Raw genomic sequence first — 24897 nt, 5'->3', positions numbered from 1 at the left:
AGAACGAGAGGGTGAGGGAGAGGGTGAGAGAAAGAGAGGGAGAGGGAGAGGGAGAGGGAAGGGAATGAAATTTAAGATAATATACGTATCGATAATGGTATGCAATGTGCTTTGCATACGGCCACGTACTTCATCAAAATTAACCCAAAATTATTGTTATAGAAGTGGAGATCCCTTAAATTGAGTATAGGATAATTTCTCTCAGGTCTTATGACTATGAGTAGAATTGATTGAAATAAATTTTATTACTATAGTTGTAAAATTTCATAGATGGCGCGCATTAATTTTAAAATGGATTACTTATACTCAAAGCTGAGATATAACAAAAAATTATCTACCGGGACAAACAAATCGTTGAGCATGATACAAGGCCGAGATATAACATCGGAAAATCTCTCGACTACTATATACAATGCAAGGTTTATGGTCAACTTGCAAGTTGACGTACATCTCCAAAAAGCTATCCATTTAAGCCTCGTTTGCTGTAATGTAGATAAGATGGCAAACGAAGAAGGTCCTATTGTTCAAGACCGCGAGTCGTATCTTAATCAGCGTGTCCCATGTCCTTGCTCTCAATGCAAGTTGGCAATTAGACGAAAACGCCGATTGTCTATAGAACACGTACGACGATTTGGCGAGTTTCAACCTGAGATTATTGATCAGGAGATTGCAGATTTTCAGCAAACGGTATTTTCAAGTTAGCATTTTTCATGCATTGTACTCTCAAGCTAATTGAAAACCATACACAATAAGATTGGGTCTTGTTGGCAAATTTTGTGTCCAGGGGGGTGATGTCTCGACCCAAGGGGGAGTGCACCCTTTGCGGCCAATTAGAAGAGTTCGTGGACGTGAGATGGATGGATGGCAGGAGCCAATAGACCACTCGCAAGGCCCATCTATATCGTCAATGCCAGAGGAGACAGACAACCTTCCCGACTTGCCTACAATCTTGGAGCCTGAGATGGAGGCAATGATCGATGCATTGATTCCCATGGATGTTGAGACATCTGACCCGCTTAGAGAGGAAGCATCCATACCATTATATGATGGGTGCCGAGTATCTCGGTTGAAGACATTGCTTGCACTCTTAAGTGTGCAAGCGAAATACGGTTGGAGCGATACGAGTGTGACTGAGTTATTCAGGTACCTTGCATACAGACTTCATTGTTTTTTTTTAAAACAGTATTATTGTAAATATGGATGGATTTTTCAAGGTGTTTTATGATGTTTTCAGGTTATTGAAATATCATATATTGCCACCTGCAAACACCATGCCTGAGTCTCGTGATGATGCACGACATGTTTTACGGAAGCTTGGCATGGACTACAATAACATCCATGCATGTATCAACGACTGCATATTGTTTCGAGATGAATACGAGACTATGGAGACATGTCCAAAGTGTGGTGCTCACAGGTATCGACAGGACTTGCAAGGGCAGACCATCCCTCAAAAAGTCCTCAGACACTTTCCGCTCATCCCCCGCATAAACCACATGTTTCGCACGTCTGCCATGGCAAGCTTGACAACGTGGCATGTGCAGAATAGGTCTACGGATGGAGTGCAACGAATATCAGCAGATTCGCACGCATGGAGCCACATTGACTCTACCTTCCCAGGCTTTGCGCGAGAGCCAAGGAATCTTCGGCTCGGTCTCGCCATGGATGGTGTGAACCCATTCGGTCTGCGCTCGACTTCTTACAGTGTGTGGCCTATAGTGCTTGTCAACTACAACATTCCTCCATGGCTTTCTACGAAGAAAGGACATCTCATCCTTAGCTTGCTCGTCCCGGGCCGCTACAAAGTAAAAAATATGGACGTGTATCTTCGTCCATTAGTCGATGAGCTTAAGATTTTGTGGGAGGAGGGGGTCACGGTGCAAGATATGAGCAGGCGCGATGGTCGGCGGTCAACCAACATTCGAGCCATTCTCATGTGGACGATGCATGACTTTCCGGGATTGGGAGAGTGCTCAGGTGAGCAGACCTTTGTTCACGCCGGTAATATCTATATTTTATTTCATTCAATCAAGTATTCACTAGGTCGTGGATCGCCTTGCAGGTCTCGTTACCTCAGGTTATCATGCATGTCCATTGTGTGGGCCACAGTTAGACTCCCGAAGGTCACGAACCATGAAGAAGATGGTATATCAAGGACACGCCACTTTCTTGCCGGAGGATCATGAACTCAGGGAAGGTTTTCTTGGACGACCTCCAGCACGTATGAACGCTGCAAGCTGGTACGAGCTGAAAATGGTAAACCCGGAATCACATCCAAATGGAATGCGACGGTTCTCAGTTTTCTACGAGTTGCCATATTGGACCCACTTACAGGTCAACCACTTGTTGGATCCCATGCATATTTTCAAAAATGTGGGCAGCTTGCTATGGGACCACATCACAGGAAAGAGAGACACTATAGGGTCACGAATGGATTTAAAGGAGGTAGGTAAGATGGAGGCGCTTTGGCCGCAGTCGAGTGCTGAAGGGGGAGTGCAGCTTCCTCGCGCTCCCTGGGTTTTGTCTACCAAAGAAGAGCGCATTGTGAAGCAAGTAATCAAGTCTATCCGCACTCCGACGGGTATGATGCGTTCTCTCAGGTCCGCATTTTCTAAAGATGACCAAATGTCTGGGCTAAAATCCCATGATTGGCATAAGATATGTCAGGTTTGTGAATAGAATGGATTTTAATTAGCGTGGACATTTTGAAATTTGAAAAGTGACCATTATTCTTAATGCTTTCTCATTTGTGGCAGTTTGTCCTACCGATCGCGATCGCGGGATGCCTAACTCCAGAAATTCGCGGGGCCATTTACAAGCTGTCGACTTTGGTGCAATGGATCTCACAGAAAGAGATTAAGACATCCTCTATTGAATCCGCAAGGCGGGGAGCAGTTGAGACGGTCTGTCTCTTTGAGAAATACCTGCCCACTAGCATGCTCACGATACAAGTTCACCTTCTTGTGCATCTTGTGGACGAAGTGGAGATTGCCGGACCTGTCCATACGCGATGGATGTTCTTCCTGGAGCGCTTCATGAAAACCCTGAAAGGCTTTGTGCGACAACGAGCTCGTCCGGAAGGTAGCATGGCGGAGGGTTGGTTGGTGTCAGAGGCATTAGTGCATATCTCACAATGGCTACCAACGGTGGAACCAGACAATGAAATGCTATGGACGCTCAAGGACGATGACAGGCTGACTGGAGATGTGGTGGTTGGAAATGGGGTAGAAAAAAGAATGGATGCTTCAATGGAAGAGAAAGTGAATCGCTTTTGTATGTTGCACCATGCCTCCATGGAGACGTGGCTCGCCAAGTACCAGATTGCAAGGCAAGATCGAGAGGAAGCGCGAGCTGAATTCCGACGCAGTACGCGTCACCGACCGATTCGATATCCCGAAGGCATGGAGGAGATGCCGCGGTTTATGTCAACACGATGGTTGCATGGAGCCTTGATCGCAGCATCCAGCGAAGGGGCAGAGGTCTCAATGGAGGAGTGGGAGTTCTCGAGGGGATGTAGTCCAAAGGTAATGAGGGGTTTAGAATGTGTCGTATCTGAATTTGTTTGCTACATCTAATTTGAGTGTTTCAATGTGCAGTACAAAATATATAGTGCAGCGTGGTCGCGCGGACGGCATTTTCGGGTGGAGCGTATTGACAAAATGCGCTCCACAATGGACTGTGGTGTCATGGCAAGGTTTGAGCAAGAGAGCCGGCGACGAGCAACGGATCCGAACACGGTTGTGGATGAGATGGAGTATTTTGGGAATTTGCACAGTATTATTACGATGGATTACCGTAGCTTCTCCATGATAATATTCGATGTGCAGTGGTTCAAAGTGGTACTTGGAGGAGCTGGCGCAACGGTTCGACGAGGTCCATCTGGATTTCTCGAAATAGATTCCGAAAAAAAATGGATGGATTTGCGCGACACCTTTGTGTTGCCGGCACATTGTGAACAGGTAATCTTCTAGTCATTTGCTTGCTAATTGTAATACGACATGCTTTATGTCACAATGGTTTGAAGACGGTTTGTAAGTGTTTGTGAACAGGTAATCTTCTATCCAAATCCCCGACAACCTCGATGGTGGTATGTTATGCCTTCAACTCCTAGAGGTGCGAGAGTATACGATCAAAGCGATGTTCCAGGCATAGATGAAGAATATATGCAAATAGAGGGATCGAAATTACAAGGGGTGGAGGCCACCGCAAGCTTGGAGCCCGCATCGGCTAACAATGATGGAAATACAGAAGTCGTAGAATTTTTTGAGAACGAGGCAGACTCGTTCTTTTGTGGTGACATGTCTATCGACCTTCCAGTGTATGCAGAGTTATGTCAGGAGATTAACATGGGACCATAGAATACTTCATTCTTGGAGAATTGTATTACTCAATTCGTTGTTTAGATCTTCCATAAAGGTAGATAAGATATGCATTTTAAGATGGATTTTTCAAAAATGATTTATATTAATGTGCTTTGTATTGTTTCAATTGATTATTCTAACATTATTTTTTATCTCTGCAGGTATCTTTATTTTCAGGATGAGTCGAGGGATGAGCGATGAGGAGTTTCAGGAGATGATGGCACGTATGTCTCCAGATCAGCTCGCGAGATTCAGAGAGATAGCAGATCAGGAGCTGTCTCGTTCTTCGTCAGGGCGCTCTGCTAGATCAGCTTCAGTGCGATCAGATGCTTCAGCTTCGAGCAGACGATCTCGACGCTCGCGACTTGGGCCAGAGGGAGGGACTGCGACTGCAGGAGGATCAGGGGGGTGCTGCTGTGGAGACACGGACGCGGTGTCTCCGTCTCGTCGTTCAGCTAGAGCTCGGTCACCTCCAGGATTTGTCACACCTGTGGGGACGTCCACTCCAGTTACTCCGGCTTTTGCGCAGCCGTCGGCAGATGTCACGCCTTTTGGTGGCACTCCTTTTGGTGGGACCCCCTCTGGTGGCACTCCTTTTGGTGGCACCCCCTCTGGTGGCACCCCTTTCAGTGGCACTCCGGGAGAGGGTACCCCCGTCGGTACACCGGATGTTCAGGGGTCTCCTGGATATGCCCAGGAGCATGGACGGAGATGGGAGAGGGCCCATACGAGGCACACTCCTAGGGATTATGAATACCTAGTGGATGGCAGGTCAGGAGCTATCATCATGAATGATGAGGGGAGGAGGGTGATAGCTCGCATGAGGGAGTTGTGCCAACAAGTTTTTCGACACAACGTCCTGGATCATTGGAGGAACATACCGGAGGGGAGCAAGGAGTACATAGTAGCATCCTTGCATGAGGAGTTCCCGGTGCCAGCCGCAGTGGATAGATTCTCTACGGGCTGGATGATGGATTGCATGCGTGCATACATGTCACATAGACGATCCGACGCACGCAAGGCAATCAAGAGTGGGGCTCCAAAGCCCGAGTGGTTAGATGCAGAGGACTGGCGCCGACTGAGGGAGGAGGCTACAAATTCGCCAGGACGTTGGAGTCAGCAGCGGGAGGCGGCGAGGGCACGAATCGAGGCCGGATCGGTACATCATCTTGGGAGTGGCGGCCACAGGACATATTTGGAGGACTTTGTAAGTTTCTCTTTTGTTTTGCTTATTTGTTTTTTTGAGATATTATTTGTACTGACAATCATATTTCTAACAGTTAGCATTTTGTTTTCTTTGCAGCACTCCATTACAAATCGTGATCCGCAAGGCCTTGAGACTCAATATGCAGAGAGGCACGATCTCAGATCATTGATCGACCGATTGTACAGACGCGGCGGCCCAGTAAGTCTCTCATCTTTCATGTCCATAGTTACCATGAGATATTTGAATGCATTATTGTATGGTGGATTGATATGTTGTTTCTTTTTCTGCAGAATCCGTTTGATGCTCCTTTGCAGAGGGACGAGCTTTCGGGGGACGACGATTTGTAGCTCGCCCTCGGATCCTTAGCGCTCACATACCTTTAGTTTTTAGTCGCCCGATCTATGTAGACATTTTCTATGTATTAGTGATATTGTTTTATGATTGTACCAATCGCATTTTATGCGATATCATGTATTTATTTCATCTATCAGTTTTATGATTTCAGTATAGATTCTTTTTGTTTGCAAACGCTTTGTATGCAGCAGTGCAGAAACTATTTTGTATGGCTCTCATACAGCACACAGTGCTATATGTGGCAGGGCAGCTTGCTGCCCTGCCACAAAAATTTTTTTTCCTCTGTTACCGTCGCTATTTGCGTCGCAAATTTACTGCAGGCGTCGCTATTGTCGTCGCTATCAGCGTCGCAAATTCTCTCTAACCGTCGCTATATGCGTCGCTATTTGCGTCGCTATATGCGTCGCAAATGCGACGCATATAGCGACGCATATAGCGACGCATATAGCGACGCAAATAGCGACGCATATAGCGACGATTCCATGGCGTCGTCAATAACGACGCTTTTTGCGACGACGGGGGCAAATTTTGTTGTTTGTATTTTCGTCGCTTTAAACGTCGCTATAAGGTCTATATCTTGTAGTGCCCTTCTTGTTGTTTTATTTCAGAGATCATTTAGGGTGAGTTTGGATAAGTGCTTATCTCTCTCTCCCTCTCTCTTTTTCCTTCTCTGTGTTTTCTCTTTTCTACTATTTTTTCAATATATCTTCATGTAAATACTAAATATTGCTATTGTCTTTTTGTAGAGATCAATTTGGCCAAGATTGGATAGGTGCTCATTTCTTCCTCTCTCGTACTCACTCATACACACTCTTCTAACTTTAGGATCGATTATTGTTGTAACACTTAACATAAGGTAGAGTAGAGATTTTGTAGCTCTAGGTTTGCAATAGGTTTTGATCAACAACAATTCAATCTTATCTTCATTAGATCAAGTTACATGTAAATTCACCCTATTTTATGTTACTTTTTTTCATGCAATTATCTAAATATTTTTTGTTAAAATGGATTCATCAACTGAATTAGTCATTATTTTCTCATGACTATGATTTCAATAGGTTTTCATGATCATAAGTATTGAATCAATTATTATTACTGCAATCAATAAAGTAGTGTGGATATTCTATCTTATAAGTAAATTCTCTCTTTTATATTGTAGGAACTCATCAATAATTAGTTTTTTTGGTTGTTATTGAAGTGCTATGTTTTTGTGACATTTACGTATTGGGCAAGTTTTAGGTGAAGTACAAAACTCTTGATTGACTATTTTACTATGGTGAGTGATTCCTTTATGTTGGGATAATATGGATCTGCTAGAAGTCAAGGTTCAAAACTCCTCTATTTTTTGGACCTACGTGTCCATTTGGATCTCCATGCCAATTGGCTATAATCCATGAAACTCTTGTATCATATCATCCATATAAGGCACAATATGCTGAGTGTCATAGAATATTTCAAGTGTCAATCCAATGTGCCTATTTAGATTTGCATGCCATGTGACTGCCATCCTTGTAACTACTTTGTAATACCCACATTTTCATACAACATATTGAGTTAGATCAAACTCTTATTCATTATAATGTAATTTAGTTTTGTGAAAATTCTCTGAGTATTGTTGTATTGCTCTTTCCATTCTATTTCATGTAAAATGTAAAAGGTCAAATCAAAGTGATGCCTTGAACTTGAATCTCTAGTTTGTGTTAATGTACACATGTATATGCATAAAAAAGTGCAAATATCTATTAATGCCATTTTGATTTATATGACATATGGGTGATTATTGGTTAGATCTAAGATGCTTATTGTTTAGGGTTTAATAGATACTTATTTACATCTATTGCTTAGGTTATAATGCTTGAGAGAATAATAAGCATTCTCTTGATAAAAGTGCTACGTAACAGGAAAGATGAAGAAGGAAATTGGATCATTGATGCATATCATTGATCATTTTGGGTATATATGCATCCAAATATGAAGGGAGCTCTCATGGTGAAAGCATATGCAATTGCAAATATATCAAAGCATTTGAAGGGTAAAATTTTAGCTCTCACACAAAGGAAGCTTGATTCTCCTCTTGTAACAGAGGTGTTGGTACAACATGTATTGATACAAAAGCAAATACATATTGCACCCATTATAACCATTCAATGAAACATTGCAAACAATAAGTCTTTGTAGCACATTGAGAATGAGAAATTTCATAATATCTATGTGACTAATTGTCTTGTATTTATAGAAATGTACCCTTTAGATTATTATGAATGGCAAAGTTTTGAGAGTTTTAGATATTCTTTTAACTATTACAACCTCAAAATTGGTAGACTGCTCTTTGAGGGGCTTATAGCCAAGCAACTCATAGAGGACCTTGTGTTTTTTAACTACTTCAAGTACATATTATAAAAGGAGGGATCAAGATTATGAAATTGTTGAGTCTATGCACATATCAAATCTCAATAGCATAGAATGGCTATTGTATAGTAGAAACATTTTGCACATGTGTAGCATAAAAACTTCAATAGACATATTAAACTCTATGAGGCCAAGCAACACTGACTCAAAGAATGTATAGCTAAGTTAGTTCATACCAATTGTAATTTTTGCATATATGTTCAAGGAAAGTGAGGGTTTGAGACGTACCAAAAGCACATACATCATAAAAAGTGCATCAAAGGATTATGTAACAAGGATTCTAAGCAAAAACTTGGACGTTAAAAATCACTCACAATCCTAACACAATAAAGTGCCAAGTCACAACAAGGGACATGGCTTTTAGATAGAATTTTACTCTCTTGTTTGACTATTTTCTTACTTTGGGATGAATCAACCAACTTCCCTTACCAATTGCAAGTATTTTGCTACATGATAGACTTTATGCCTAGTGTTCAAGTATCATACATTGATGGAGAATGCTCAAGGGTGAATGGTTGTGCCTTGATCAAGACATTCATGAAAGTATCACTATGGATGTTATTATTATTTATGAGGGTTGTGAGCCCTAAGTGTTACAAATGGAGAATGATTGTCCCTTGAGTATAATGTGCCATAAAATCACAATATTAATGGAGAATCCACCTCCTAGCTTCTATTTTAAATTAGATGATAAGAAGTTTTGAAGCCGAGCTAAGGGTACTATTACTAGTGGAAAGTGTGTGGCTTCACATATTTTAGAAATTGTGGGAAAAGGGGCTCTTTTCCTTTGTTTTTCTTTATAGCATTCAACATCAAGAGCTTCTGTTCAGGAGGGTTTTCATAGACATGATGGACAGCTAATTGGCCTCTAAAAGGTATTAGCTAATTGACATGAAAAGTTCAAATCATATCATGATTAGCTTGTGTGTTAGACAAACCAGTTATAAAATCCATTGAATTATGTTCCCATGGTCATTTAGGAATTGGTAAAGGCATTAACAAACCATATTGCTTACCATGGTGTCACTTGACTCTTTGACAAATTAGACACTCAGATACAAAGTTAGAAACATCATATTCCATGTGTGGCCAATAAAAATCTTCAACCAATGTACGTAAAGTAGAAATAATACCTCTATGGCCTTGATATGGGGGACAATGAATTTCATGCAACACAAATGATCTAAATGGAATAGTTACACACAAACTTTTCTCATAAAACATAAATCCATTAGAATAAGACAATGAATCAATTGGAATCCATTTATTGGCAAGTAATTTATTCCAATTAGCTTGAAAACTAGGGTCTTGGTCATAGATATCTTTCATAGGAATAAGGGAATCAAAAGATATAATAGAGATATTATGGATACTTGGTCTTCTAGTTAAGGCATCGGTAATAACATTCTCTTTTTCGGGTTGATATTGGATAAGTGGATGAAAACTTTGAATAAAAGTAGCCCATTTAATATGTTGGTCGTCAGATATTTGTGGCTAACTAAGGAGATGTTTGATACTTAATTTGTCAATTTTGATCATGAATTCAGATCCCATTAAATAGTGTTTCCATTGACGTAAGGCTTGTATTACAACTAACAATTCCTTATCTCAGGTAGAATACTTGAGTTCAGAGGGTTTAAGTTTGCAACTAGAATAGGCTATGGGATGTGAATCTTGCATAAGGACAGCTCCTATTCCTGATCTGCTTGCATCAGTAAGAATGGTCGATTAAAATCAAGTAATTGCAAAATAGGTAGTATTAAAGCATGTTTCAATAAATCAAAAGACTTTTGCTGATTATCAGACCAATGATATATAACATCTTTCTTTAATAAGTTTATTAAAGGTAATGCAAGCAATGAAAATTTTCTCACAAATTTTCTGTAAAAGCTAGCAAGACCTAAGAAAGAACGTAATTCATGCACAATTTTAGGGATTGGCCAATTCAAAATTACTTCTATATTTATAGGATCATCTTGAATACCATCAAAAGAAACCATATGACCTAAGTATTCAATTTGGGTTTGGAAAATTTCACTCTTTTCAAGGTTAGTATATAATTGATTTTCTTTCAACAATTTGAAAACCAAAGATAAATGTTCATAATGCTCGTTCTCATTCTTACTAAAAACCAATATTTCATCGAAGAAAACAATTACCCAATGTTGATACTTCAAAAATATTCGATTCATCATTCGACTGAATGTGGCTGGTGCATTAGTCAAACCAAAAGGCATAACAAGGAATTCATAATGACCAAATTGAGTTCTAAATGCAGTTTTGAAAATGTCAGGTGTATCCAATCGTACTTGAGGATATCCAGATTTGAGAGCTATCTTGCTAAATATTGTGGCCCCTTGTAGTTTATCCATGAGGTCATCTACCTTAGGGATTTGATATCTATTCTTGACAGTGATTTTGTTTAGGGCACGATAGTCAATGCACATCCTATAGGTATTATTTTTCTTTTTAACTAATAGGACAGGTGCACCAAAAGGAGAACTACTGGGCCTAATGAGTCCTTGAGTTAACAATTCTTCAACTTGGGCTTGAAATTCTTTCTATTCAATTTGATTGTGTCTATAAGGTGCTTTACATGGTGGTTGAGAACCTGGGATTAAATCTATTTTATAATCTTCAAGACATGTAGGTGGTAAACCAGGGGGTAAATCAGCAGCAAAACAATCTTTAAATTGTGAAAGAAATTGTGTGTGTCTAGGATGCATCTGATTTTCCTTAGCTTCAATTTCATTCACCCATACTAAGTATGATTTGCTACCTTTTCTTAATGCATGTTTAGTCTGTGTGTGACTAAGCAATGGAAAATTATCTAAGGTGTATGTATCATGTAATGTAATTTGTTTTCCATTATAATGAATTTTCATTGAATGTGTGGAATAATCTATATCACGATTATATTTGTGACACCAAGGCATTCCTAAAATAATGTCACTAGCTTGTAAAGGCACAACCAAGAAATTTATGCGCTCAACATGATCACCAATTTTAATTTCTAAATCATGAACTTCTTGTGTGCCATTGTATCTAGTGCCTAGGAATGTAACTTTTATGTGATAATGAGTTGGAACAGTATGTAAATTCAATTCTTTGACCAATTTTGTAGAAATAAAATCATGTGTGCTCCCATCATCATGCAAAATAATCTTTTCTTTACCATGCACAAGACATTTCATTGTTAATAATGATTAAGGATTTGGCATACCTGTGGTAAAGTATCTGAAGTAGTACTGATATCATCATCATCTTCCATGAAATCTGGCATTTCTCCATGGTCTTTGTCTTCAGTCGCTCCCAAGTAGTTGATGTGAACAATTAGCTTCTTGGATTGATAGCTCACCGCTAGGTGTCCAGGTTGGTGGCACTTGTAGCAAACTATAGGCTTGGCTTTGGAAACATTATTGATAATGGCTGGGAGTGTAGGTATATTGGGATTTGGCTAGAAAGATGGCTTAGAATTTGAATTTGTGTTTCATGGTAAAGCAGAGGATCGTGTCTAGGGTTTATGAAAAGAAGAAGAAACAAAGCAATTTTGATTGAATCTTTGAAAGTTAGAATTGAATTGCTTTGTACCGAAGTTACCGTTAGTTGGAAATTGTTGTGGTCGCTTCTCTCATCCATGAATTTTGTCTTCAGCAACATGGGCTAGAGAAATCGCATCCTCTAGAGTCATTGGCTTGAACATGTTCACCTCTGCATAGAAGTGACCAAGCAAACCAGACATATACTTGCGCTTGTGGATCGCCTCAGATATATCTTCAAGCATTCAAAGTTGCAATAAGGCATTCTAGAAACACTCAGTGTATTACGGAATAGGCTCACGATCTCTTTGTTGCAGAAGATCCTACTGTTTGATTACTTTTTCATGGAATTGAGGTGGAAGAAAATTCTCCAAAATTTTATTTTGAAAGGCCTCCCAAGTAGTAGGACAATCAATACTCTTGCGGACAACAGTCCACCATAACGATGCTCTGTCCACTAAATGGCTAGTGACACATTTGAGTTTATCTTTTTCGGCATACTGTTCTTCATGGAAGAAATCATCAAACTGATTGATAAAAGTGAGAATAGTCTTTCTGTCACGCAGCCCATTAAAAGTACAGAATTTGAAATTTCTTTTACTTATTTTGGCTTCTTTTCTGATAGATGGTGCTTCGAGTGTCGCATCGATCGTACGTCATATCACATCTTCGGATTGCAATCCCATCTTGATCGACATTAGATCATTAAAGAGTAGCCAGTTGAGCTTGCAAAGTTTGACGTGCTCTTCATTTCTCTTGAAGTTGCATCATAATTAGGTCCAATTTTTGCTCCATCATTGGTTCCGGTAAATCACATTTGTCCATAATTCTTCTATGGTTTGATCGGACATCCTACAAATTCTCAAACAACCTCACGGTAATTGATATCGATCCTCTTCCAAATGGAAAATAGACTGTGCGTGTTAGTTTGCTCGCTGGAAACTGTCTCTGTTAGGGTGCAAGTACGAAAAGAGGCTTGTTGAAGTTGCAGAGCGGGTTCGGTTCAGTGTGAACAGCTGCTATGGAAAAGTTTAAGTTGGAAATTTGTGAAGCTTTAGAAAGCTTAAAACCTTTAAGCTTTGAAAAAGCTTAACTTTTTGAAGTTTAACATGATAGGATGGTGGCACGTTCTGGCTGACGTCAACGCCGTTCAATTCATACTGCTGCCGCTCACGATGAAATTTTGGGCTTAAGCTTTTTAATAAAGCTTATTAAGCTTTGTAATCAAACTAATTGAAAGTTGCTTATCTGTTTCTGAGAAAAAAAATATCTTTATGAAGGAGCTTCCCGAGTGGTCCTCTGTCGACAGAGAGTGGTCCTTCACGATCCAACAGCACAGCAGGGGGTTCTTCACCGCCAGGAACACACTGGTATTAACGATCCGGACTGTAGAGCCAGTTCGTTCTAGGAGCTCTGTCTTTGTGCAAGATGGTAAGCGATTGGAAGCCCTCGATCTCAGCTTTGCTGTAATACCACTGGTTGCAAATCGGATGCTGGATGCGTACGTAGCGAGTGCCGAAAGGTCCCCAATAACAAAAGAACTCTACTAAAGCTCATAAAACAAGAAGGAAGATTTGCATGACATAAAGAAAAGAGACAAATTGGGTATAATCTCCCCCCATGCCTTCTGTGAGCATTTCACAAGGCATATATTTATAAATTTATTCATCTCAAAGCTCAAAAATAGCCCAATTTTACAATTAGAATGCTTTGGCTTTTGTGTTTGCTTTTGTCAAAATAAAGAATAAAGTGGTTGGGCGCCCCAAAAGTCGAGCTATGTCCAAATACAAAGTCCAATAATGAAACCTATGCGCATACAAAATAATAAATATTTATCAAGTGCTTCAATAAATAAGTGCACCTAAATAAATATTAGCACCACGTCTTTAATGATAAGGCGCGCACCCATCAAAAATAATAATTTTTTCTAGGTATTTTGAATACACGCTATCACCCGTGCTTCCCAACGCCACTGCTGCCTACTCTACACATCAATTGAAGCATTCATAATTGTTAGAAAATAATAAAATTAAACCGACAAAAGTGAATACCTAGCAATCTTCAGCTACAAAATAAATAAATAGGTTGGAACTCTGTCCTAACCTTAATTTAATATGAGTGCACTCTAAACTCATAAACGTCCATTAATTTAAATATGTATTTTGCGAAATCGCCCACTGTGGAATCACCCATGTGCACATTAAATTAACATGATGCCCGAAAAAGATAGGTGTCCAAGTCAACTTCTCGCACAAGAAATCCACCTTGTGTACGAGCCCTGGAAAATAAATATAGTTTAATGGAATCCACCACAAACCCTCACGGAATCCACCGTGGAATATGCCTCCTAGCATCATCCTCTAATATTGTGTCTATAATCACAATCCTTGCATCTGTATCATTAGCACAAACATGTACATTAGACAACATAGAAGCATCCCTAGTCAAGATCTCTACATCATCAGTAGCCTCTGGTACTGCATCTCTACTATCCTCTATCAAAGTATCTATGCTCTCCTCTATCAAATCATCTGTACTCACCAACCATCGCTTCTATATTTTTAGTTTTAGCCATGTAGGCATCAATTGGGCAGGTATCAATAGGGGCATCTAATCTAGTCTATGCTCTAATATTCTTACCTACACTAGACAAATCTATTTGAGGCACCTTGCCCTTTTCTACAATCTCGAAGGCATAGGTCTATAGCTCTATCTTTTTTCCTTCAAGCTTTTTTTCAATTTGCAAGCCATAGAATGTTGTATCTATGGCAATATAGATAGTTTGCATAGCCATATCCTCAAGGATCTTCTTCATGCCTTCTTTTTTGAATTTCTTGGCTATAACTTGTCTCATTTTAGTAGAAAAAATCTTCCCATCCTACTAGAAATTTGATTTCTACCTATGAGTCTCTTTAAAGGCCTCTTAATCCTTGCAATCATGTTCAATGCTATCACCTCATATTCATTTGTGCACAAAGGCTTCTCTTCCCAAACTCTTAGGTGTTGTAAACAGACCTACAATCTTCAATTGTTCTTCCACCCTTGACATCTTCAGCTTTAGCTCCCTCGTACTTTTGATTATCTTATCCATGCCCTCATTCTTGGCAGGAGGAGCCAAAGAAATGGGTGGTTTAACCATAGAAATAGGTAAAGACATAGGAATAGTTGTTGGAGAAGATACAAGAGTATATAGAGACAAAGGTTTAGAAGAAGAGACTAAAGTGAGGGAGACAATCTACAATCTAGTGTGCCACATCTATCTCTTATTTAGCATAGAAATAACATCCTTGGCATCCTACCAATCTATCTTTAGACACATCACTTTGGTTCCATATTCAAGTAACTTTGCTAATTCCATTTGCTACAAAGGGTTTGCTCCATTTAGAAATAGCACAATCTTCTCAAGCTCCAAAGCTATTTGCTCCATAGCATCTAATTGATTGTATCTAAGCTTAAACTCCCATAGAAGCTCAGATGTAGCCATCCCTTTGTTGGGCTTATGAACCCACTCTCAAAAAGACCAATGGGTGATCACCTGCTAAGTCTTCAAGGAAGTACTCTTCCTTTAAAGCTTTCTTGAACTCTGATCACCCAAAATATTGCACATGATACGTAACTTCAATGGAGTCACAAGTCATACAAAGTACTACTCATCTTGCAAGTAGGGACCATGAAAATTTCCATCTTTGTTTCATACAACTTTAGACAACTGGAAATATTCTAGCCTCATCAAGTAGCTTCATCTAGTTCTCTACAACCTCCATTGCTTTGGTCACTTCAACTTTATTTTGTGCATAAGATTGTAATTGAATTTCTCGTCATAGTTGTTGTTGATGCTATAATTACTAATGTTGTAGTTGTTTGCTGATGTTGTTGTTGTTGTTGTTGTTGTTGTTGTTGTTGTTGTTGTTGTTGTTGTTGTTGCTGCTGCTGCTGCTGCTGCTGCTGCTGCTGCTGCTGCTGCTGCTGCTGCTGCTGCTGCTGCTGCTGCTGCTGCTGCTGCTGCTGCTGCTGCTGCTGTTGTTGTTGTTGTTGTTGTTGTTGTTGTTGTTGTGGTCGTGGTCGTGGTCGTGGTCGTGGTCGTGGTCGTGGTCGTCCTCGTCATCCTCATCGTCGTCATTATCGTCATCGTCGTCGTCGTCGTCGTTGTTGTTGTATATACATATTGGAAGCTTGTAACATTTATTTTACACAGTCGAAAGCATCTCCCAATCTTCTAGGTCATGTAGATCCTAAAGGTACTATCAAATTTTTTATCTTATTATATATTAGATGTGGCTCTTCACATTAGGTTCAAATGTTGAGGGGGGGTATGTATCAAGCCACAAATTACAGAGGTTCAAGGAAAGAAACAAGACATGCAATAGAATCAAGAGTACCAAAAGAAACCTATAAATTACTTAGCAAATCACGTTGAACATTGCAAATGCACTCGGATTACACATACATTGACCCTTTGATGGCCCAAAGCATCCAATAATAGTGGGCAAGTAGAAGCTTTAAGGAAGAAACCATGATCAAAACCTTGAGGTCAAGAATCCAATCCTAAACTTGCTATAACTTGTTTTCACTCTTTTTCCCCAAAACTCAAATTATGGATGTTCCGGTATGCAAGTCGATTGGAATAGACCTGATCTACAAGTTAACACAAGTAAAATTGCAAACAATTGTTTTTTCCTAGCCAAAAATGCCACTTTTCATAAAATGCATTGCTTTTTTTGTATTTTTAGTCCTGGACACCCAACAACACTTAGAATAACTCCTTACATGTGTTTTTATCCACCCAAGATTGTCATTAAGTTAATAAAACTCAATAAATGAATATTCAAAGTTTTGAACCTAGAAAATCTGTCAAGATCATGATAAAGTATCCCTTAGGCATATATTGTCAAATCGCGTTAACCCTCAAGATTAAAAGTCTATCCACATCTTCTACATGTTGTAACCACTGAAGGACAATGGTAATTAATTATTGTTGGGTTGCCCTTTTAAATGACTAGCTAAGTGTATAGTCAACCTTGAAATGCACCACATCCACTTGGAGTTAAGCGATATCAAAATCATCACAACTTTCAACAAGGGCACCAACGCTTCAAATGACAAAGTAACACTACCAATGCCTTCAACATCTCCCAATTTACCCCTCAATTAGAGAAACAATACTCTCATAGTCACTGATCAACTCAAAGCTTAAGGAGACCATAGTAGAGTAGTCTATTGTACGCCTACATCCAATATGAACCACCAAGAACAAATTCCGAAACTATCACATAAAAAGGGACATGTTCACTCACATGCTTGTTGCTTGCAAAAATCAACCCCCACCAAGCATGGCAACGATGCCAACATCACAACCCCAACCCAACTAGATGGGTTCCTAAGACTCTGCTCAAGGCTTAGGGGCACTACATTGGGAACAATTGGATCTAGTTGCCGAAACTTGCACATAATGTTCCAACAGTACCCCAACTGCCTCAAATCATGAGCAACCAACTTCCATAGCCAAAAAGCCAAACACCACAAAAGGACAATACCAAGTGCTATGCCTCAACAGGTATACAAATAGAAAGAACCATAGTTGCTATTGGTAAATCCTATGAAGGGCCCAAGTTTTGGACATTGTCAAAAAACTTGCAATAAGCTGAAGACCACTAAACCGTCACATCCACATATGTTAGTTGTCCTTGGCTGTGAGGCAAAGCTAGTGAGATTGCTTTCGTTGTGCCCCATTATCATCCTCAAAACCCAAGACCAACCTATAAGCATAAGAAACCCATCTGACCCTAATGATGCCCTCATCTTGATACCTATAATAAGCCAGGATCAAACAACCATATCTCTTAATCAAACTATCCTTGGGCATACAACCTTTGTATGAGAGGCAATCCCACTTGGAACTAGCTGCTAGCTGGCCATGAATATTAGTGATGACAAACCCACATGTATTTGACATGAGCAAGCCTTGAAAGGATGATTGATCATCTCCTTCGAATATAGTTGTTTTGAGACCACACTTGAGGATCTTGCCAACGTTGTTCATCTTGCACAATCCAAGTCCTTGTTTTTACAGCATTGGCTTACATTGCAAGCATAGTGGGAAAGAGTGGATGTCAAATCATGACCAATGTTGAACAATGTCATGCTATTAAGTCATTTGAGTATGACCCTACTTATGATTCACCCACTTTGTTTTGAGTACTTGCTTTGTGACTGCCCGTCAAAAGATCATGTGATGTTGCATCCATACATGGGCTGAATCCTCAGCGAGAAAGAGCTTCGCATTGCTAGCCCAATAGGTTCAGGAGACCTCCTCACACCGATGTCTTGACCTATATCACCCATGTTGACATTTGGCCACACAATATGGACCATTATGCTACCATGAAATATAATCCTAACTTCTACAATTGATTGTTACAAAAGTAGTTGGGCTCTGTGTATATAAACAAGTGTGCAAGCATCTTAAGGTCATAATCAACGCAAATTTGATCTACATTTTCCATAACTCCTTTACTTAATCATGGAAGTATTGCAATCCATTGGGAGGGGGAGGGTCTTGCAAACAAAATCTATAAATTGATCGTTTTCTTGGGTACAAAATTTTCCTTTTTTTAAATGCGAAATCATGAGTATATTAGGTTAAGTTTTCTTGATAAGGTGTTAATATGTTTTTCCATTCATATAATTGTCTTAATGAATTTTTCTCAAAATCTCATCAAAAGGTATTATTAGATTTTGAATATGACAAGACAAGGAGAAAAAGCTACATATGAGAAAGGGAACCATCACTTACACCATTTTCTAAGAAAGAACATGTGGACTATAAGCTAAGCATGGAGATCAAGGGGTATTACCACTCGCAATACAGACAAATACATAAACCAAAAGAAGTGGCAATAAAAAACCTAGATGCCACAAAGATAGTGGACCAGTGTGGGGTGAAAAGTACATTGAAAAAATCAAGGGAGAAGTAAATTTTGCAAAATACATAGAATTTCTCATGACCTACAATCATTACGGGCATAGCGGGTCAATCCCAATGAGTGATGACAATGGATAGAAACATATGGAGATCCCTCTTAGTCCAAATGTGGTGCACAAACCCTAGTTTATTGGATAAGAAGAAAAAATAGCAAAAAAGAGACATGTATGCAATGCTTGGGATGGATAAACATAAAGTGTTCACTAATGATGGCATCAGCCTAGAGGACATCCTAGTTCCCACAATGAAAATTCAAGCTAAATTGGTACATGCTCTATTCTCTAGCAATAAGTATAATTCCATTATGATTAGGATCCAAGTAACAATGCTAGAGAGCATGGCTACATGTGTGGTGGACAATAAAAAATCCAATGCTTTTGTCATAAAAACCATCCACGGCGTAGCAAAGGTACTTGAATCTGGAGTAAAAGAGTCTAAAAAATCAAGACCCATGTAGCAAGCAGAGAGGTAACAAGGAAGAAGGTGGCAAAACAAAAGGCACTTTAGTAGGGTTGGGGGGTGTGCTAACAACAATGATATAGGAAGTGATCAAGGGATCAAAAACAGGAGCAAAACAAGTAGCTCAAGAATCCCTAAACATAGCAATGCAAGAGATGCCATCTATGCACACAGGAACACTGGAGCACAAACCCTCAATCGAGCAAGAAGAAATAGAACTCAAAAATTGCATAGTTGGAGGTAGAGGAAACTACCAAAAGACTTACAACCACAAGACAAAAGCTCTAGACTAAACAAGCGCCTGGTAGGAAAACTTGAACCAAAGTTCCCGTGACAAGCTCAATTGGAGAATAGGAAGCAACTCAATTAGAGCCTACAATAGCTTATATCCAATCTCAAGCCATGATAACAAAGTGGCCATCCAAGTTGAGGAGAAAGGGATTCCAAGATCCACAATATAGGAGGCTAGAAATGTTGGAAATGCAATCCACACTTACTAGAGAAAAATAGCGCACCATCGATGCAGCAGTGATGTGTTGAGACTAGGTTTGAATCTTAGGCCAAATGGAGAAATATTTCCATAATTGGATAGGCTAAAGGGTTATCCATCACCTTAAGGTTTTGGGGGCTAGATGGCTAGTCCAATTATGGGAAACTTCTAGTTAAGCGCACATTGGCGTGAACAATATTGGAATGAGTGACCTCTCAGGAAGGGGAGGTATCCAGTTTCTAACTTGGTATCAGAGCTTAGGTTGTTGATCTTGGGTGGTACTAGGACCTCAACCAAGGTGTGGCTTCTTGAGGGGGGGTGTTAGAAATGCAATCCACACTTGCTAGAGAAAACTAGCTCACTATCAATGCAACAGCAATGTGTTGAGACTAGATTTGAATCCTAGGACAAATGGAGGAAGATTTCCATGATTGAATAGATCGGAGGTCATCCATCACCTTAAGGTTTTCAGGGCTAGATGGCTATTCCAATTAATGGAGACTTCTAGTTAAACGCTCACTGGCGTGAACAATACTGAAATGGGTGACCTCCCAAGAAGGGGAGGTACAAGGGGCCCCACCCAATAATAATAACAAGTGACATAATCAACCACATTTAGAAGGGAAGAAGAGAAAAATTTTATCATTAAAGCATCTACCAAATGTGGAAAGGGCATGGCTAAAGAAAGGAGAATTAGAAAGAGCCAAAGAAGCATTCAAGAAGAAAGAAGAGGAATGAAGGCTGAAGCAACAAGAGGAAAAGTGCCTTTGGAAATAAGAGGAGGAAAGATGTAGTCCTAGCCATTAGAAGATTAATGGAGCAGCCCTCAAGAGCAAAAGAGCTAGCATTGATTATCCTTAACTCGAGAAGTTCTTCAAAAGCAAGCATGAGTATAGTAGGACCAATGACAAGGCCACTAGTCATGGGCAAGGGTAAGACTCAAATAGAAATACCACTTCCTTGACTAGTAGGAACCATGTTGCCCATCCTAGTCCCCAAATCAGAAGACCTAGGTAAAAGTAGGCTAGAAAGTATAGTTTACTAGCTTGGCACACAAGTCACTGCACTCTCACTGGTGAGATCAGAAGAAGCTACAACCACTAGTACTAAAAGAATAGAAAATGTAGCAGATGCAGAGTCTAGTCAGAAATCACCTAAGATATTGAGGGTGGAAGGATCATCAACTTCTCTACCTATGACTACACTAAGTCTGATAGAAGGTTTTGAAAAGATGTTAAAAGAACTACAAGGGAAAAGAGACCAATTGAATGAAGAGATGAAGTAGCCTTAGCAACACTAGAAAAGGAAAAGAAAGTTCATGTGGCATACCAACAAACTAAAAACAAGGGAAATCTTCAATCTAAATAGAGAATTGGGCATGCTAAAGGAAAGTAATGAAAAAGGAAAGGGCTATAAAGCATTATAGGAATAGTGTAAGGTGGAAAGGGAAAATCATGTACAACTCAAAAGCCAGTATGCCCAAGCCATGAAAGATAAAGCCAAGATAGAAGAGAATTGAAAGAGATGAAGCAATTCCACGGGCAACAAGTAAAGGAAATGGAAGAAGTAAAGTGAGCAAAAGAGAAGGCCCAATAGAAAATCGAATAGCTTGTGGAGTTGGACAATGAGATTGAAAAATCCACACATCACTACACCCAACTCTAAAAGCAACTAGAGTATGAAGTGCAACAAAGAAACTTCCTAATTCAAACTTGGCAAGAACAACAAAGCAAATTGGAACATCTCGCGAAGTGGAAAAACCAAGGGCTAGAGTGTCAAAGGAAGATTGTATGCACTATGAAATATGGCAACCTACTTAGTGCAAGCTGAGTGCAAAAAAAGCTTGGCAATCAAAAGAGCTAGAGTAATAGAGATAGTAATACAGGCTCAACAACAAAGCTTCACTAACATGCTACTTGAAGTGTGGAAGCCATGTGAGGATGACACAATGGACAATCTCAAGAAGAAGTTGTAAATTATTAGACAAGCACTCGAGCACAGTCTGGAGATAACAACCCCCCAACAGGAGTACAGTATGACAAGGGAAGAATAGATAGATGCTATGCTTAGGGAAACTAGATTCTCAATAGATGACCTGAAGATGATGTGTATGGTCATCACTGAAGAACCTAACCAAACCACAAAAGAACCACCATCATCACCCCTTGCACCTAAGATAGATTGGAAATAGGAAGAACATGAGTGGCCATTGTCCCCATAGCTAGAAATTGCCATAGATTTGGAAAGGACACCCACTCCTCGAGAAGGAATCATAGAAGCCATGCAAAGAAGGAAGGAGGGGATAGAGAAAAGTAGAAGAAAACTCACTACCATATCTCAACCAATGTCAGATGTGCCATTCCCATAGAGAGGAGAATACATTTGAATTAGTTAGGGTAGGGAACTCAACACTTGGGAGCATTGGAAGCTCAAGAATTTCCCATGCAGTTTGCCTTCGACTTCTCTCATGGACTCAAAAAGGTGATACCACTAAAAGTGATGCAAAAAGTAAGTCTGATATCGTTATAGACTAGGGAAGAAATGGCTAGAACAAAAGAGTCAAAACCCTAGACTATGGCAATGAGAAACAATGAAATATTGGTAGGAAAAAATATTGAGATATTGAAGACTGTAAAGGGCTATGAATCTCAACTAGCTTGGAGAAGGAACATCTTGGATAACAACATGGAAGCATGCATAGCCTTCTATACCTCACTACCTTTTGAATGAGGGAATCCCACCTATACGCCTTATCCTAGGAGGCACAGAGTTTATTATGACCCTACTAAACATGGTAGGTATGATTTCCCTTTAATATTCAATATCAATGCAGATAAGCTAGAAGACAACCTTAGGTTCTAGGAGAAGGACTTGATTCCTTCTTTCAAATGGTTTGTGGAGGATTTATTAGCTTACGTAGTCAGAAAGTTGATTACAACTCCACAAATAGTTTGTGGAGGATTTCTTAGCCTACTAGCCTTATCCTAGGAGGCACGAAGTTTATTACGACTCCACAAAATATGGCAAATATGATTTCCCTTTAATATATCTCTTATCAATGTAGACAATCTCTCTTGAGATGAAAGGAAAAGGAGTTTGGTAAGGACTTCCTTAGATTAAGCAACTTGGTTCCTACAGGTCGTGGTTAATACCTTAGGTTCCATGAGAATGACTTGATTCCTTCTTTCAAATGGTTCATGGAGGATTTCTTAGTCTACCTAGAGCCCCCTTTCATCACCATATGCAACTGTTTAAGGTTCTTATCCAATTACTCAACCAGAAGAAGGTTGCAAAAGAAGAATTTCTACACCCACTCTTCTTTTATCTGAATGCAATGATAGATAGGAATGCCATGGTAAGGTTACTCCTTTGTGCTATGCTGCTACCAGTGTACTACTTGAATTGCCAGAGGATATGATCGTCAGTCAATTGAGCAATTGCAACTACCCTTCTCCCATCAACACCTTAGGCTACAAGATCTACATTGAAAACCTACATGATGAGCTAATCGTGCTTGGAAAGATTGTTGCAGCCACTCATTCGACCAACATCAAGAAATCAAAGAGAGTCGTAATGAAGTTCTGATCATTTATTTGTACCTTATTTTGCTTCAAAAGAAAAGAAAAGAAAAGAAAGCCTCAAACACAATCACAACACCTAGGGGGCCCTAACCCCTAGTTGTTCCCCACATCATAGACTCTTGGTACTACATCTCCCAAAGCTTTGCACTACATCTCCCATAGCACCAACTAGGACCTCAAGTGTGGGATGACACTCCAAGCTTGCTTGGGGTTCAACTCATCTCCTAGTTGCACTCTCACATGCATAGTAGCCACATCACAATAAGATAGGCACTCCCTTAGAAACTATACACATTCTTCTATTGTGAGAACTTGGCTTGAAGATTAGTCTGACTAAACCAACAACATTGTTTGCCCACGTCATTCCATTCTCTCTCTTTTTTTAAACCTCAACAACAAGTTGACCCTTGAAGATTGAACATGAGCTAATCTCATTCCCACCAATAATGGCTTAAAATCACAATGCTACTAGTGGTTACCCTCTACACCTCCAACCACTCCAACTACGCATAGACCCCACCAAACTATAGAGTGATATGGGACTAGCACAACTCTAGGAGAGGGGTAATGTTAACCCCTTCTAGGAAGTCACACAAAGAAAGCATGCAAATAAATGATCTTTACATATATATATTGACGAACAAGAGAAGTGGAAATAGAGCCACTGTTCAATGCATGTAAATTTTGAACAAGAAAGTTATTTGGAATTATTTTTGTAAAAGAGAGTCGAGCTCACTCCCATGTGAATTATGAAATCCAAATAAGACACGAGCTCAAAGGGTTTTGGCCTAGCAAGTTGAAAAAAATTGGTAAAATGTAAAATAGTGCATGAAAGATGTGAGAAAGCTGGTCTAAGCTAATGCAATGGGAGAGTGCCCAAGATTTTTAAGACCATGTATAAAAACTAAAAAGTGAATGGATAAGCTCATTCTTGTGGTCTTCAAACTTGTGGGCTCTCTTCTTGCTTTTTACATGCTTCTTGCTTTTGAGAGAGAGGGAGGGACGGAGTGAGATAGAGTGAGGGACCAGTATGGAGAAGCTCTTGCTTCCTCTTCTTCTTGTTCTCCTTCTTTGTAGTGTAGCAATTGAGGCAAAGGAGGTGGAGCTCACTTGAGGCATGTTGCAAGGATCATAGAGCCACCGACGACCCTTTTGTGGATAGATTGTAATGAGAAGGTAAATTGGTGAGTTCACTACATTTGTTGGAGAGTTTGCAATGGTTATGTGAGAGGTAGCCATAGTCATGTTGGTCAAAATGCTTGAAAAAATAGGCATTTTGTCAAGGCTAGTATGCGTGCCTTGTGAAAGCTATGATAACTAGACATACTTTTTCAATTAAAATGATAGAGGTAGATTGTGTAGCTAAGATTAAAGCAGTAGTACAATCCTCCATATGAAGGGCAACTATCAATCTCATTAAACATAGGAGTTTTCCATTTAGATTAATAATGTGATAGAGTTAGTTATCATATCTTAATAAGTTAAGTATTGTAGTTATGTCAGAGGAAATTACAC

The sequence above is a fragment of the Lygodium microphyllum genome, chromosome 11, assembly GCF_053477565.2.
Source record: "Lygodium microphyllum isolate KBCC chromosome 11, Lygodium_microphyllum_v1.1.10, whole genome shotgun sequence".
NCBI classification, from domain to species: Eukaryota; Viridiplantae; Streptophyta; class Polypodiopsida; order Schizaeales; family Lygodiaceae; genus Lygodium; species Lygodium microphyllum.
Note: the sequence above shows the minus strand (reverse complement) of the source record.